Genomic DNA, 13,368 nt, shown 5'->3' on the forward strand with positions numbered 1-13,368 from the left:
TGTTTTGCTCAAACAGCCCAGGGTCAAGCAGGAAAGACGTCTTTATGGGCAGATTTTATTTTTTCATTAAAAAGCTTTTACATTAATCTTATCCAAATAATGACCTGAACTTCTCAACTTTTTCCTTTAGGAGAAATCATCTGTATTAATTAGAAAAAAGTCCACTGTAGGACTTAGTTTACAGCATTTTTTATTCCAACTTTGCTGATATGACTGTCTTCAAACTTCATCTACTGACCTACAACTGCATAGAATGTACAGTAATGGCACAAAATCCCTGAATCCCTGAGAAATAAATGAATGACGGTATTTTAGTCTTGTTTAGACATGCTGTACACCATACAACCAGACACAAACACTCCTTATGAGTCAGTGTTGTCAAAACAATCCCAGTCTGAGGTTCATGTGCCTCTAAAAGTTCACAGGGAATTTTATTATCTGGCTTACTCCTGTGCGCTCGCTCAGATCTCTAATATGAGTTTTGGCCTTAAAGGCATCGCTGGGTTCACTCAGTCAGACGGTTGTTTGTGCGTCTGTATGTGCTGCGAATGTGTATGGGTTGTCAATCAGGAAAACTTTTATTTATCTCTACTTGCTGTATTGCTCATTACCTGTCAGCATTGTCCTGCTTGCTTGCATGTAAGACCTTTGTGACTTTTTAAAGTTTTCATGTGTGTGGGTGTTTGTGCAGTTTGCTCCTAACATCCCATCTCGGGAGTATTTTTTTCCCAGAAGCCCAAAGCAAGTAAGTGTTTCCTCCTCATCCCCTCACACCTCTCCTCCTCCTCCTCATCCTCCCTCTTGCTGGCCCCCTCCATGTCTCTCTCTGTGTTGTTCTCTCTTCAGGCAGAACACTGAGCGATGTGACCTCCTGCCTCTGAAAGACAGGGATTCCAGGGATTTGGAGGAGACGCTCATTTCTTTCCAGCACCCTCCAAGGGGACGAACTGCAATTCCATGTATTGAAAAAAGTATGCTTGTGTAAACCCAAACTTACAGTTAAACCCCTCCATCTGTAGAAGGCGGAACCTGCTGGCAGGGCTCAGGACAGAGCCTTCAGGGGAAATCTGCCCACTTCACACGCTGAATTACACATATCTCCCACAGAACACAGTGTCCATCAGGTTGATAAGGAATATGCTTCATGTGTTGTACACAAACAAAACCTTGCACAAATACCTTAGTGATTTGAAAAAGCAGTGATATTAGAGATATTTATTTGAGTAACAGAAAAATATGCATATAATAAATTCATAATCTTTTCAGGGCTTCTAAAGTCTTGGAATAAACTTGGACCATAGATGAATAAACCCCAGAGCCTAAAAAATGCCAAAGTATTGCTCCAGGTGGCGAATGGGTTGAAGAGGGCCAGCAAACCATCTACAATGCAGATAGACAACTGTTCATGAATTTAAAGACAAGACTGGTGTTTAGCTATTGGTTCAAAGTGAAGGCCTAATTGATGATGTGGTTCAGAGTGACTTAACAACCCAGCATACATGTAAGTGAAGTAGATCTTTCTTATTAAAATTGTGTCAAAGCTTCACTATGTCAAATATTCCTGCTAGGTTGTCATGTTTAAAGTTAAACTCTGATAATCTTTTGATTTATTTTCTAAAGCATTCTCAGTGGTCTTTTAGTTATTTTATGCCATTTTTAGCCAGAGTCAAAAAGCCTAGGACCTAGTTTTTGCAGAGCAGCAGTAGTTCATCAGAAATTCACCTCTGAGTTGTGGGCAGGACCGTTAGCTCAGGGTAAGTGTGAGCCCTTTAGCGCTGTCTCCCTTTAGCTTACATCCCTTCACCACCCCAAGCTTACATGAATGGTAAAGCAAAAATGGTGAGCAAAATTGGAAATATCCAGTTGTATAGTATTGAGCCCGATGCCAGCTGAGACGAGGAAAATGACGAGGTACATGGATCTATTTGTCTGTAATTGGAAGCACCAGAATGGAGCAGAGCAGGCAACTTGTCCAGCACATTTGTGACATCAAAAAAGAGACCTTTTTCAAATGGCTTTTTTTTTTATTTGCTCCCAACTCACCACAATTTGAATATAGAAATACTCAGGTATGCGATTTTATGCTTTTATGCTTAATTTTCTTTATTTATGTAGACAGACAGACAGACAGACAGACAGACAGACAGACAGACAGACAGACAGACAGACAGACAGACAGACAGACAGACAGACAGACAGACAGACAGACAGACAGACAGACAGACAGACAACTGTATATAACGGTCCCACATATATATATATTTATGTCCTCCATCTTGAGAAAAAAGCTACAAGAACATGTTAAAAACACCCAAAACACAATTTTTATTGAAGTAGGTCTTTAATAAAGAAAAATGCAGCCACTGTCACGTAGGCATGTGTAGCATTTTTTGTTTCAGTTTTAGTCCATATTTTAATTCTGAATAAGAGTAAAGCCCTCCTTAGATGACCTAATGAGGAAAGACCTTCTTGTGCAAACCAAATAATAGCTATAGTGGAGTAAGGTTTTACTTTCTAACAGTCACAGCTGTTTTTCACCACAGATGAGCACTTTGTCAGAATCATTAGACTATTTTTCACATAGCTTCATCCCAATTTTAATTTTCCTCCCTGATTATTAATAAAACAAAAACTCAGCTCCAGAGTTGTGACACCTTTGTCATGAATCTCTGCCAGCGCTGAAACACAAAAATCTCATTTGTGGAGCAGTCAGGGGCCTGATGGAGTGGCAGAGGATGGGGCTATCTGCAGGCCAGCAAAAGTAAAGATTTGCAGACTATTTACCAATGCCTGAAAACCTCTCTGTTCTGGATGGATGGACGGCCTCAGATATGATAGGCTGTCCATGGTATTGAGCTAGGCCTCAAGGTGCTTGAGCTGCACTGAGTGTTTGCAGCACTGAGTGCAAGATAAATGTGCCAGGTGTGTATCTTTGTATATTTGAGGATTTTTTTTCTCCCTTGGTGGTTTTCACTGGGTTTGTTGCACAAAAAATCCACATATTACACTTAATATTTTCAATTAAACTTTTATACTTATCTTTGGTTTAAAAAGCAAACTCTTGATTCTTGAAGTCACAAAAACATAAATAAATTACAATTCTGAACAGGTCATTTTACCTGAAATAAAATGTTTGGGTTTATGAACTGACCAAATATTTTTAGACTTTTTATCTTATTATCAAAGCATTTCTGACTTGAAAGTATAAAGTCTTGTGCTGTTTTTTTTTCATAAAAATGTTGAAGTTGAAGAAAGTTTTCAAAAAATCAACCAAGGATTAAACCTGCAGTAGCAGAGAGAGTGCAACATTTCAATACCTAAATAATATTTGATCAATTTGTTTTACAGAATCTGAAAAATAATGTATAAAACAGTCATACTGTAAGGCAAATGCTGGATGAATAACAAACAAAAAAAGGAAAATTTTAAATATAAAAAAACAGGCAAAGAAATTAAAACAAAACATCCTTTGAAAAATGAAAAATAAGATTTTGACATTCCAACAAAAGAAGAAAGGCAGCAAATTCTGTAAGCAGGGATATTTGCAAAACAACAAAGAAGGGAATATGAACTGTTCAGTCATGGAAATCTTATTAAGAAAAATTGCAAAACAGTCGATTTCCAACAGCACCACCTGAACTCGTCAGATCCAGATATTTTTAGAATTTTCTAATATAAAACTTTGGTTTTGCGATTCTTCTCAACTCTTTGTCTTCGGTAAGTATTGAAAATTCATTCATTCATTCATTCATTCATTTTCTTGACCGTTTTTCCCCTTTCGGGGTCACGGGGCTGCCGGAGCCTATCCCAGCCACTTGTGGGCGAAGGCAGGGGACAACCTGGACAGGTCGCCAGTCTGTCGCAGGGTAGAATGTCCACAATCACACACCCATTCACTTTCACACTCACACCTATGGACAATTTAGAGTGATCAATTAACCTATGAAGCATGTTTTTGGACGGTGGGAGGAATCCGGAGACCCCGGAGAGAACCCACGCTTGCATGGGGAGAACATGCGGGCGGCCGTGGTGCAGCGGTAGGGCGGTCGACCCATGATCTTAAGATTGCAGGTTCGATTTCAGCCTTGCACGCCTATGTGTCGAAGTGTCCTTGGGCAAGACACTGAACCCCACTTTGCCTCTGGTGGGAGGTTGGCAGCGGAGCTGCCGCCAGTGTGTGAATGGGACTGTGACTGTAAAGCGCTTTGGGCCTTCGTAAGAAGGTAGAAAGCGCTATATAAGTATACGCCATTTACCCTGCAAACTCCACACAGAAAGGTCCCCTGTTTATTTTTTTTTCATGTCCCCCAGCCAGGACTTGAACCAGAGGCCTTCTTGCTGTGAGGCAAGAGCACTAACCACTGCGCCACCGTGCAGCCAGTATTGAAAATGTGCATTCAAAATAATATTAAAAACACCCAAATTTTATATATATACACAAAAAACATAATAACATAATAAGAAAGATCCACTTCACTTATACACAGATGCTTTCAAATGACATGGAATGCAGTTTTAGAAGTTTCTTGAATTGGAAAAATGAGAAACTTTTTGAGAAAAATGTGTGAAGAAGAGCAGAGAAGGATGTAAACAATGAGAGGAAGTTAAGTTTTATTACTATGACAGGGCTGCTGCTTGGGCTGCTGCTTGTTACACACAACAATATTTCCTCTTTGGTTATTTATGTACTTAGAACATAGTTTCCCTTTTATGGCCCAGTTGTAACTGCAGCAGCAACATTCATCATCTGACTCACTTTTCCAATCTTTTGTCCCTTTTCTGTAAATGTTTCTGGGTTTTTTCCTCCCACCGTCTCTCACTTACCCGATTTGGCCTTTTTTATTTTTCTTCATCCGTCTTTCTTATCTTTTGCTTGCATGTGTTGAACTCGACATCTCTTGGTCTCGCCATCCCTCTTCCGTTTGTCTCTGTTTGTCTACATTTGTGTCACTTTCCCTCCACTTTTCGTGCTCTGTTTGGCTCTCCCTGTTTCTGCCACTGTAGCTGTGAATGGACAGCAAACACGCTCATGCATAATCATGGCTGGATCAAAGACTACAACACTTCCTGTAATGAAAACTTGTTCTGTTTTTTCTCTCTCCCATCTGCTTTACTTTCTTGCACACACACACACACACACCCACACACCCTCCCCTTGTCTGTCGCATGCTTCTCCTGCACTTCACCTCCACGCACAGCCCTCAATCTTTGACTCTTTCTTTGTTTTGATGTCTCTGGATTTTTTTTAGAGCAGGTTTCTGGTCTGTCGCGTGGCTACTGAAGCGTGGCCCCATCCTACACTCTGATAAGGACCCATTTACCAGGGGCACTCTAATCCATCCCTACCAAGAGTTTCTCCAGTGATCCTGAACACATGCTTCCCTAATAAACCCGCATTTGACATTGAGACTATAAAAACGCCTCAGCTCATTCAAGCCCTGGTGGTTATTTTTGGGCACAAAGACAAATAGGGCAATCGTTATGGTCAGTTAAAAAAAAGATCTACTGTTTTTTTACATTTGTTTTGTAGTGTTTCTCTATAAAAATCCTTCTCCTAAGTTCTAAATTCAACCTCCTGAAGCTTTCTTACAATTTTATGACAGTAAATCTTCTGGATGATGCTAGCAGCATTAATTTTAATACTTCTGCAGTTGATAATATAATCTCTGATGCAGTTTGCACCATTAAAGTTATCAAGACTTGGTCTCATTCCACGCAAGCACAAAACACTTTTGTTGAAATTGTTTGCAAAACACTTAAAAAATCTCAACTTCAATTATTAGGGTGCATCTTCAGTTTGACGTAGGTCATGATTCACTTAGTTTACTGAACATAAGACCCTTTTAATTGTTGTTACAGTTCATTGGTCTTCGTTCAGCAGGATTTTACAGAATCTGAATATTTTAATTCAGTTTTTGAGATGTAATGTGTCTTTCAATTTTAGAATTATGAAACCCAAGCACAGACAGGACATGAAAGACAAGTTTCTAAAATCTGTTGGAGTGAAGACTAATGATCTAATGAAGGTTCAGGGCTGCAGCACCAACTCTGAATGGGAAAGGGAGGTATGATTCAAACCCTTTTTTATGGGTAATTGCTAAAACGATGATTGGACAGGTTGGTGTTGGCAATCAGGTTTCTTCTTTCCTCACCTTGTTAATGGGATGAGACATGCTGACAAGTTCCAAAATGAGCAGAAGGTAATTGTGTTTCTTGGTTTAGTGGGAGCACGCATGCAGTTTTCATAGATTGGTGAAGAAACTGGTAGGATAAAAAAAACAAAAAATGATATTGAAGTAAAGAATAGAACTCCCCAAAAATCAAAAGTCACTTATAGCCACAGAAATTCAAACGTTTGCTCCAAATTAAAAGATCCTGTTAGTATTCGGTGGAGGTAAACCAGTTGTACCTTTAATCTTTTTTTCTGCTTCATGTGCAATAGGTTAACATTCTAAACCTTTTGGCTACAAATTCTAGCGATAAGAGGTTACATGCAGAATTCATAGAGGGGAGATTCAGGCCAGTGCTCAGCAGAGCCCAGGGGGCCCTTGACCCACTGGCAGTACATCTGCCCAGACCAATCTGGCAATGAGCTCTTTTCTTAAAAATGTAACCAGAATTAACACATTACCAGTTCTAGCCTCAAAAGATAAAGATAGCCTATCTAATATTCTTAAATTTGAAGTTTTTAGGAGAAAGCTCAAATCTATTTGACTGCGGGAATCTGGACTTGTATTTCATATTAAAATAAATTAATTATTTAATAAAAAAAAGATTGGGATTTTAAAATGTCTAAAATAATTCCAAGGCAGGGTGGTACACACATAGTCTATAGTTATACTGCTGCTGGCAGTCACAATAAAGTCTATTCTATTCTATTCTACTATCCTATAGGAATTTTTGTGAAGTATTACAGTTTGTTAGCAAAATAAAATTTCAGTTGAAAGTGTTTATCAGAGGCTAACTAATAGATTACTTCATTTTTTTGAACTCCCAGATGTGCTTGCATAAACTAGTAATCAACTTGGTTTTATTAAAGTTTTTTTTTTTTTTTTTCTTTTTTTTTTTACTTGTCCTGTCCAACAGCTGGGCAGTCAGATGAGAGCTGAGGGCCTCTTGGGTTGGACATATTTTACTTTAACAAGAGGGGTTATTAATCTTCAGACAAACCAAAGGTATGTCTGAATAAACCCCTTTTGTAATTGAGGCCAAACTTTATTAATTTCAAACATGTCTGAAAATCTTTGGTGTTGGACCGGACTGAAAAGGAAAGAGGGGAAGAAGAGAGAGGGACGTTAGAGAGAGGGGGGGTAGGGGGTGATAATAGGAGGGGAAGGGGGATGAGACCATGAAGCAGCATAAAGCAACAAGTTTACTGGTTGTTAATCATTATGGTAAGGTTTAAATGTAAAAAAAAAAAAAAAAAAAGGGGCGGAGCCTGTCCACACACACACTCAAATGTTATCAACACACCTGTTAGTTGCAAAAATGTCCACCTGTCGACATGTACACAAAACAGATAGTGTTCACACGCATACTTATGCCTTAAAACCAACTAGTGTGAAATATTTCAGTAATTCAGTCTGTTGAGCTAACACCTGTGCTCAGGTGAGTGTTTATGTTCTTCTAAAATGGATGGTGGAACGTGAAAAGAAGGAGGGAGAGTGCCCAGCCATCCCCACCCCAAGACCCCCACCGCACCAGCAGCGGCAGCCGGAACCCTCCCAACGCCACACGGGAACCGGCAGGGAACAACCGCCGCCCGGGCGACCAAGCCCGCCACCCAGGCCAGGGCCAGCAGGGCCGCCGCAAGGCCCCCAGAGCCAGAGAGCAGGGAGGCACGGAGGGAAAGAGGGCGCCGCCCCAGCCCAACCAGGAGAGCAGCCCCCCCGCCGCGCCGGGAGAACCCAACGCAGGGCCCCACCGGAGAAGGACGCCCACAGCCCAAGACGAGCACCCCACCACCACCCAGGAGTTCCGGGCATCCCCCCGCCCCAACCCCAGGTACGAGCCAGGACCCCCCAAGGGAGACCCACTCCGCACTCCAGGCAGCCATCCGCCCGGCCCACGGTTGGTCCAGGGAGGAGCGAGGCAGGGGCCCGCCGCCCCTGCCCAGGAGGGGGGAACCCCGGGGAAAAAAGAGGGCCCACAAGGGGTGTTGTAAATATGGCCCGACCAGGCTCGGCCACAGTTGGAAATTTGGCGGGGCCCAGCACTCAGGAGCAAGGACCAGAACCCACCCCCCAGGGACACGAACACCCCCGGCTCAGATGTAATGTTTTATTAAAGTTTTTAAAGGTTAATTAAAGAAGTATACCAATGGAAAGCACAAAATAATTGAATGTAGCTCCAAATGGTTTTTTACCTTTTCTCTGTAATGTCTTCATAAACATCAATGCCATCTTTAAAGCAGTTTCCTGACTGCCAAACCTCAGATATTGCCTGATGCCATGTATGGACCATATGATACATTTCTTTGAAAACCCTCCTTTCTCCACCACAAAGGTCAATGAGAAGCACATACATGAAATGGTGATTGAAATAAGTAAATAAACATCATATTAAAGTCTACCAGTTTCTTTGACAAATACTTTATTTTATAGCTTTTTTTATCTCAACCTTCAAAAACATGAATGGACACATCCTTTTCATTTTTTTCCCAGTTCTATAAAAACAGAACAGTATCTCCTAAAGCAGATAACGAGCTTCTAACAGCAAAGCCTTCAAAGCCAGCTCTGCAGCAGCAGTCAGTCATGCTAAAGTAAAAGGGCTTGTACTGCTCCAGCCACCACCAAAATCTCTAGTAATTCTGTAAATGGAAACCATCAGGAACTTGATAACTTTTGCATGGACTAAAAAATAAATAATTGCATTTTGAGAAAGCAGATATGTTGACTACAAAGCATAAATTCAAACAAGCTTGAATATTTTACCCAATTTATTGTTTCTTGCTTTTTTTCCAAATGGTAAAAAAAATCAAAGTATTCTCGTTTGAGTTTCTGATTCTCATCCCCTGCTTATATAAAAGACACCCTGCTGCTGATCTATATTAAAGTCCAGCTAATATGAGCAAGTAATGAAGCCACCGTTCTTCCCTACCCCATTGTTAAAGGCAACTCTGCCATTTCAGCAAGCAGTTCTCACAGATACAACCTTATAAAAAAGGCAACACAGCAATTTTTTAGTGCCTATTTGGACCTTTTGAAGCTTTTATGAGAGATTAATCAGCCCCTTCAAAAACAATAGAACCACGCAGTCTAAAAATGAAATCAGGCTGCCATATGATGGCTTTAAATATCTCATATATCACGTTTTTTTTTCTTCTTAAGGTTCCCAATCCCTGCCAGCTACGCTTTGTTACATGTAATTACTTTTTCACACTTGGAAATGTCCTTATTATAAAAGTTGTGAAAGTTAACATTTGATCCAAATTTTCAATGATTTCAAGAACTATAGGAACACAAATAAAAATGTGCAACAGAAAAAATATATGCCAAATCTATGGACTATAATTTTTAAATCTTTGATTGGTTCATTTCAATACAGAATAATTATGCATTTAGGGACACTTTAAGTTGATTTAAAAAAAAAAAACTGAAAAAAATTAATTAAAAACAAAGATGAATTGGGGGTTAACTAGTAATCTGGCGATGATCTTTTTTTAACCATGGATGCCTTTCCTTTTCATGCTGTTTTCTTGTGGTTCTCAATCAAGTGAGAGCTGGTGCAGCATCTGATTTCTGCAGTCTAGGCCATTCAATGGAATTGGGAAATCTTACTTGGCAGAGAGATTTTTTCCACAGAGGTTAAAGAGAAGATGGATTGCAGAAAATTGAGCACAATTACAGAGAATGAGATGGAAAAGAAAATTGTGGTCATTGTTTGTTTAATATTAGTTGGAAATTAGTCCCTCTGAAAATGGCAATGTATTGACAGATAGGGCACAAAAGAGTCAGGTGCTGATGCAGCTCGTCATCATTTTTGCATGCTATCTTTATGTGCTTTCTCTCTGCTCATCTCTCTGTGTTTATGTAAGTCTGCAGCTGAAAGTGTGTGGACTGCAGATTGTCATTTACACATGTCAAACAACTACTGTAGGTGTATATTTGATTTTTGCACATCCACATATACACATATTTTCCTTGGATTAACTTCATTTACTGATTTTTTTTTTTGTTTGTTTGACAAGAGAATCCGGGAACATCACTGTCTAGATGCCATTTATAGTGATGTTTACATTAAATGAAAGATAAACAAACTGGTTTATTTTTTACAAATGTTGATCATTTACCTTTTTCAAAGTTGGAGGAAGTGTGAAGCAAAGATGGCAGTCTGTACTTGGATGACAACTAGACCCCTAAATGTGTAAGAAAGGATTTCTCTACTCTATGGACCAAAAGCTTCAGAAGTCTACATTTTCTTTTTATAGAGCATAATATCCCAATTACTAACTTTCTGCATGAATTGTATATATTTTTTCCAGGTGCTCAAGCTTCCACCGATAGTTTACAATACATGCCTGTTAGGCTAATTTATGACTAAAAGTTTCATAAAATAGTGGGTGTGTTGATTCCTACTCCTTATAATGGGAAGCTGCACCCCTCCTCTTGTCTAAAAACTGCACCAAAAAGGCTGCAACCCCCAAAAGATAAGCAGGCAAGAAGAATTGATGAATAAATTCTGACATGATGGCTGAGTAAAGCAGTACTGTAAAAATGGGTTACCTTCTCTTTTGATTGTGCTCTTTTCCCACCTTTATTTGATTTAATTAGAGGTGACTGGATCTTTGTAATTTTAATAGCATTATGAGAAAAGATTTTGTAAACATCAATCTTTCTTCTTGGTTAAAAAAAGAAAAGAAAACACAAATGAAATAACCGCCCTTGAGCAGATCCAATTCTCCATTTAGCTGACAGTGCAGAAGAGTGTCCCTGTGTGTACCAGTGAAGTGTGTAAATGAGAGACAGATTTGTGTGTTTTTTTATGTGTGTAGACCACACATCCATAATCCCTGTTGCCTTATGCAGTTTACCATTTGCTTCTGCCCTATCATTGGAGGCATTAAGTCTGTGAAGCACTTTTCTGTCTCTCTTTTGACTTGTCGTGAGACGGTTTTAAATTCAGATTTGCAGGAAAAAAGAGCCCAACTTTTATTGACTTGTTTATCTTCTTTCAGTGGATGAGTTGTCTTTTCCTCCTTCACATTTAAAAGTGCTGTGGTGCGGGTTATGTTGGGGGACAAAACAACATGCAAATTAGAGAATAAAAAGAATGAGTCAAAATGCTTCAACAGGAGTATTATTGGCTAATTGCACTTAGAAAAACACAAAAACCTGAGAACTTTTTAGTTTAAAAAAAGACTCAACAGGACTCAGGTGAGGAAGCTCATTTTATTCATTTTAATTGTAATTGTTATGTTGTCAGTTACAGTTAATCCACAAAGACTGAAAACAGTTCAGGTTATCAACAGATCAGGCATTAGTCAACATACAGTATTTGTTGGGATGTATTAGATCCATTTTCGGCTTTCAACCATAGTCCTGCTTTGTGGTTCTGCAAATTTCATGCTAATCACTTGAAAGCGGAAATGTCTGACAAGAGTGGATCAGATGGTCTGCGTGTTTAACATGTATATCATGGGAGTATCTTCTTACTCCTCACAGATTGCTGCCTGAGAGGAGGTTGATAAGAGCGGATGTTCCATAAGCTGTGCAGTTTTTCTCCAGTAGCTTTTGCTTTAGTCCTGAAAAAAGACTTTCATTTTTCAGACCTGTATCTTCTAAATAGAACTTAATAGAAGAAATACACTGTGTCTGCAAAGGACAGCAACTCACTCAACAAGGTTCTTTCACACTTGCTTGGAGCAGGAAAATTAAACTTTCTGTTGACATTGTGTAAGTTGTACCAGTCAAAATGCTTAGAGGCTTAAGTGGAACAGCAGTTGGGAGTAAGCAACATATTCATGTATTTAATCTGTTTCCCCTTTTTTTTGCAAAAGGGATTTGTCAGGTTTGAATGCTGCTATAAATCACACAGCTTTTGGGATTCCACTTTAAGCTGCATTTGATGACATGGAGGAAGATTGAACATTTAAGAATAAAAGTAAAGGAACTTTATGAATTATGAATTATTGCTGGATTTATTAATTGTAGACCCTCAACAACACAGCTATGTCCTGCGATGTCTTCATTCAGCATTCATGGCATCTAAAAGGAGATTCTTTTCTTGAAAATCTACTTTCATTCTCAAAATAAAGGCAACTCTTCTCAATAATGTTTATTCGAAAATGCCTCATTAATGTGAGAATGTTTGCTGTACTGTATATTCTAAACTTTGAGTTTTAGTGGATTTAACAATTTCACTGTTGATCCACATTGGTCTTTCGATGGCTTCACAAATAACTCTCTTCTCTATAGGAATTATCCTAAAACTAACAATGATTCTGGTCTATGGCATCTGGAGTCATAAAAAATCAAATCAAATCAAAGTTTTTCCTGTTAAGTTGATAAGCACCTCTCCAGTTCAATGAGCACCAAAACTTCTAGTGAAAATGATTGGTTATAAGTGGCATTGGCATGTGTTGAGTCATGCTATAAAAAATTCAACTTATCTAGCTTAAACAGCTAGTGAATAAAGTGCAAAGCGTGAGTAATCTTTATTCTTTTGGATTTGTCAAAGCACTCATAATATACTTCAATGAATTTCCATTCTTCTCTTTTCATTAAAAAAAATATTACAGTCCAGTGATTCGAGCCTTTTCTTTGTAAAGAAAATGTGTTCTCTTTCAAGGAAATGGCAAAGGTAATGAGAAAACTGTAATAAAGTTTATTAAAAACAAAACAAGACTTTAATCTCCTTATCCATGCAATTACTGGTTTCATTCCATCAATCTGGCTTCAGGCTGTTTTTCGGTTTTCCATGTGATGCACAGACCACTAAGCACTGGTCCATGGCAATCCAGTGTGCAAAGTTAAACCAAAACAGTGCAAGGTTCATATCCAATGTTTGTTCAGTAATTTACTGCACGCTTGATTGTGCACAGATTTGCTTCAAATCTCTTTTTCCAGTTTGGGATGGATTTAGGTATTGAATAGTCAAGTATGTGCCTGTACCACTCTACCCTTGCTCTTTATGCCTGCCAGGCACTCTGTTGAGACGGAGCAGGTGCAGATGAATATCAAACAGGTCGGCATACCTTTAAGAGACATGCATCTTGTATGAATACTGGTGATGGAAACGCCATGTAAGCACAAACTGTTGCCCTGCAGCTTGCTTTGCTCCTGATCTAGCTTATGTTAAAGCATGAAATCTGATGCCATTCACACTCCACAAGGAGCAAATGTATCTGTTTTTAAAGCAAAAGCATTG

General features: G+C 39.2%; 1 protein-coding gene across 1 annotated transcript in view; it reads left to right on the forward strand.

Moving 5' to 3' along the window:
* The window catches only part of trpc7b (transient receptor potential cation channel, subfamily C, member 7b), a 59,777-nt gene extending 58,700 nt beyond the window's left edge, over positions 1–1,077 (forward strand). Inside the window, exon 13 of the transcript XR_013658543.1 lies at positions 847–1,077. The gene's annotated coding sequence lies outside the window, so the exon portion shown is untranslated. The remainder of the gene's footprint in view (positions 1–846) is intronic.
* The last annotated feature ends 12,291 nt before the right edge of the window (positions 1,078–13,368 follow it).

The sequence above is a fragment of the Oryzias latipes genome, chromosome 10 (assembly GCF_053564925.1).
Source record: "Oryzias latipes strain Hd-rR chromosome 10, Olatipes_Hd-rR_3.1".
Taxonomy (NCBI): Eukaryota; Metazoa; Chordata; class Actinopteri; order Beloniformes; family Adrianichthyidae; genus Oryzias; species Oryzias latipes.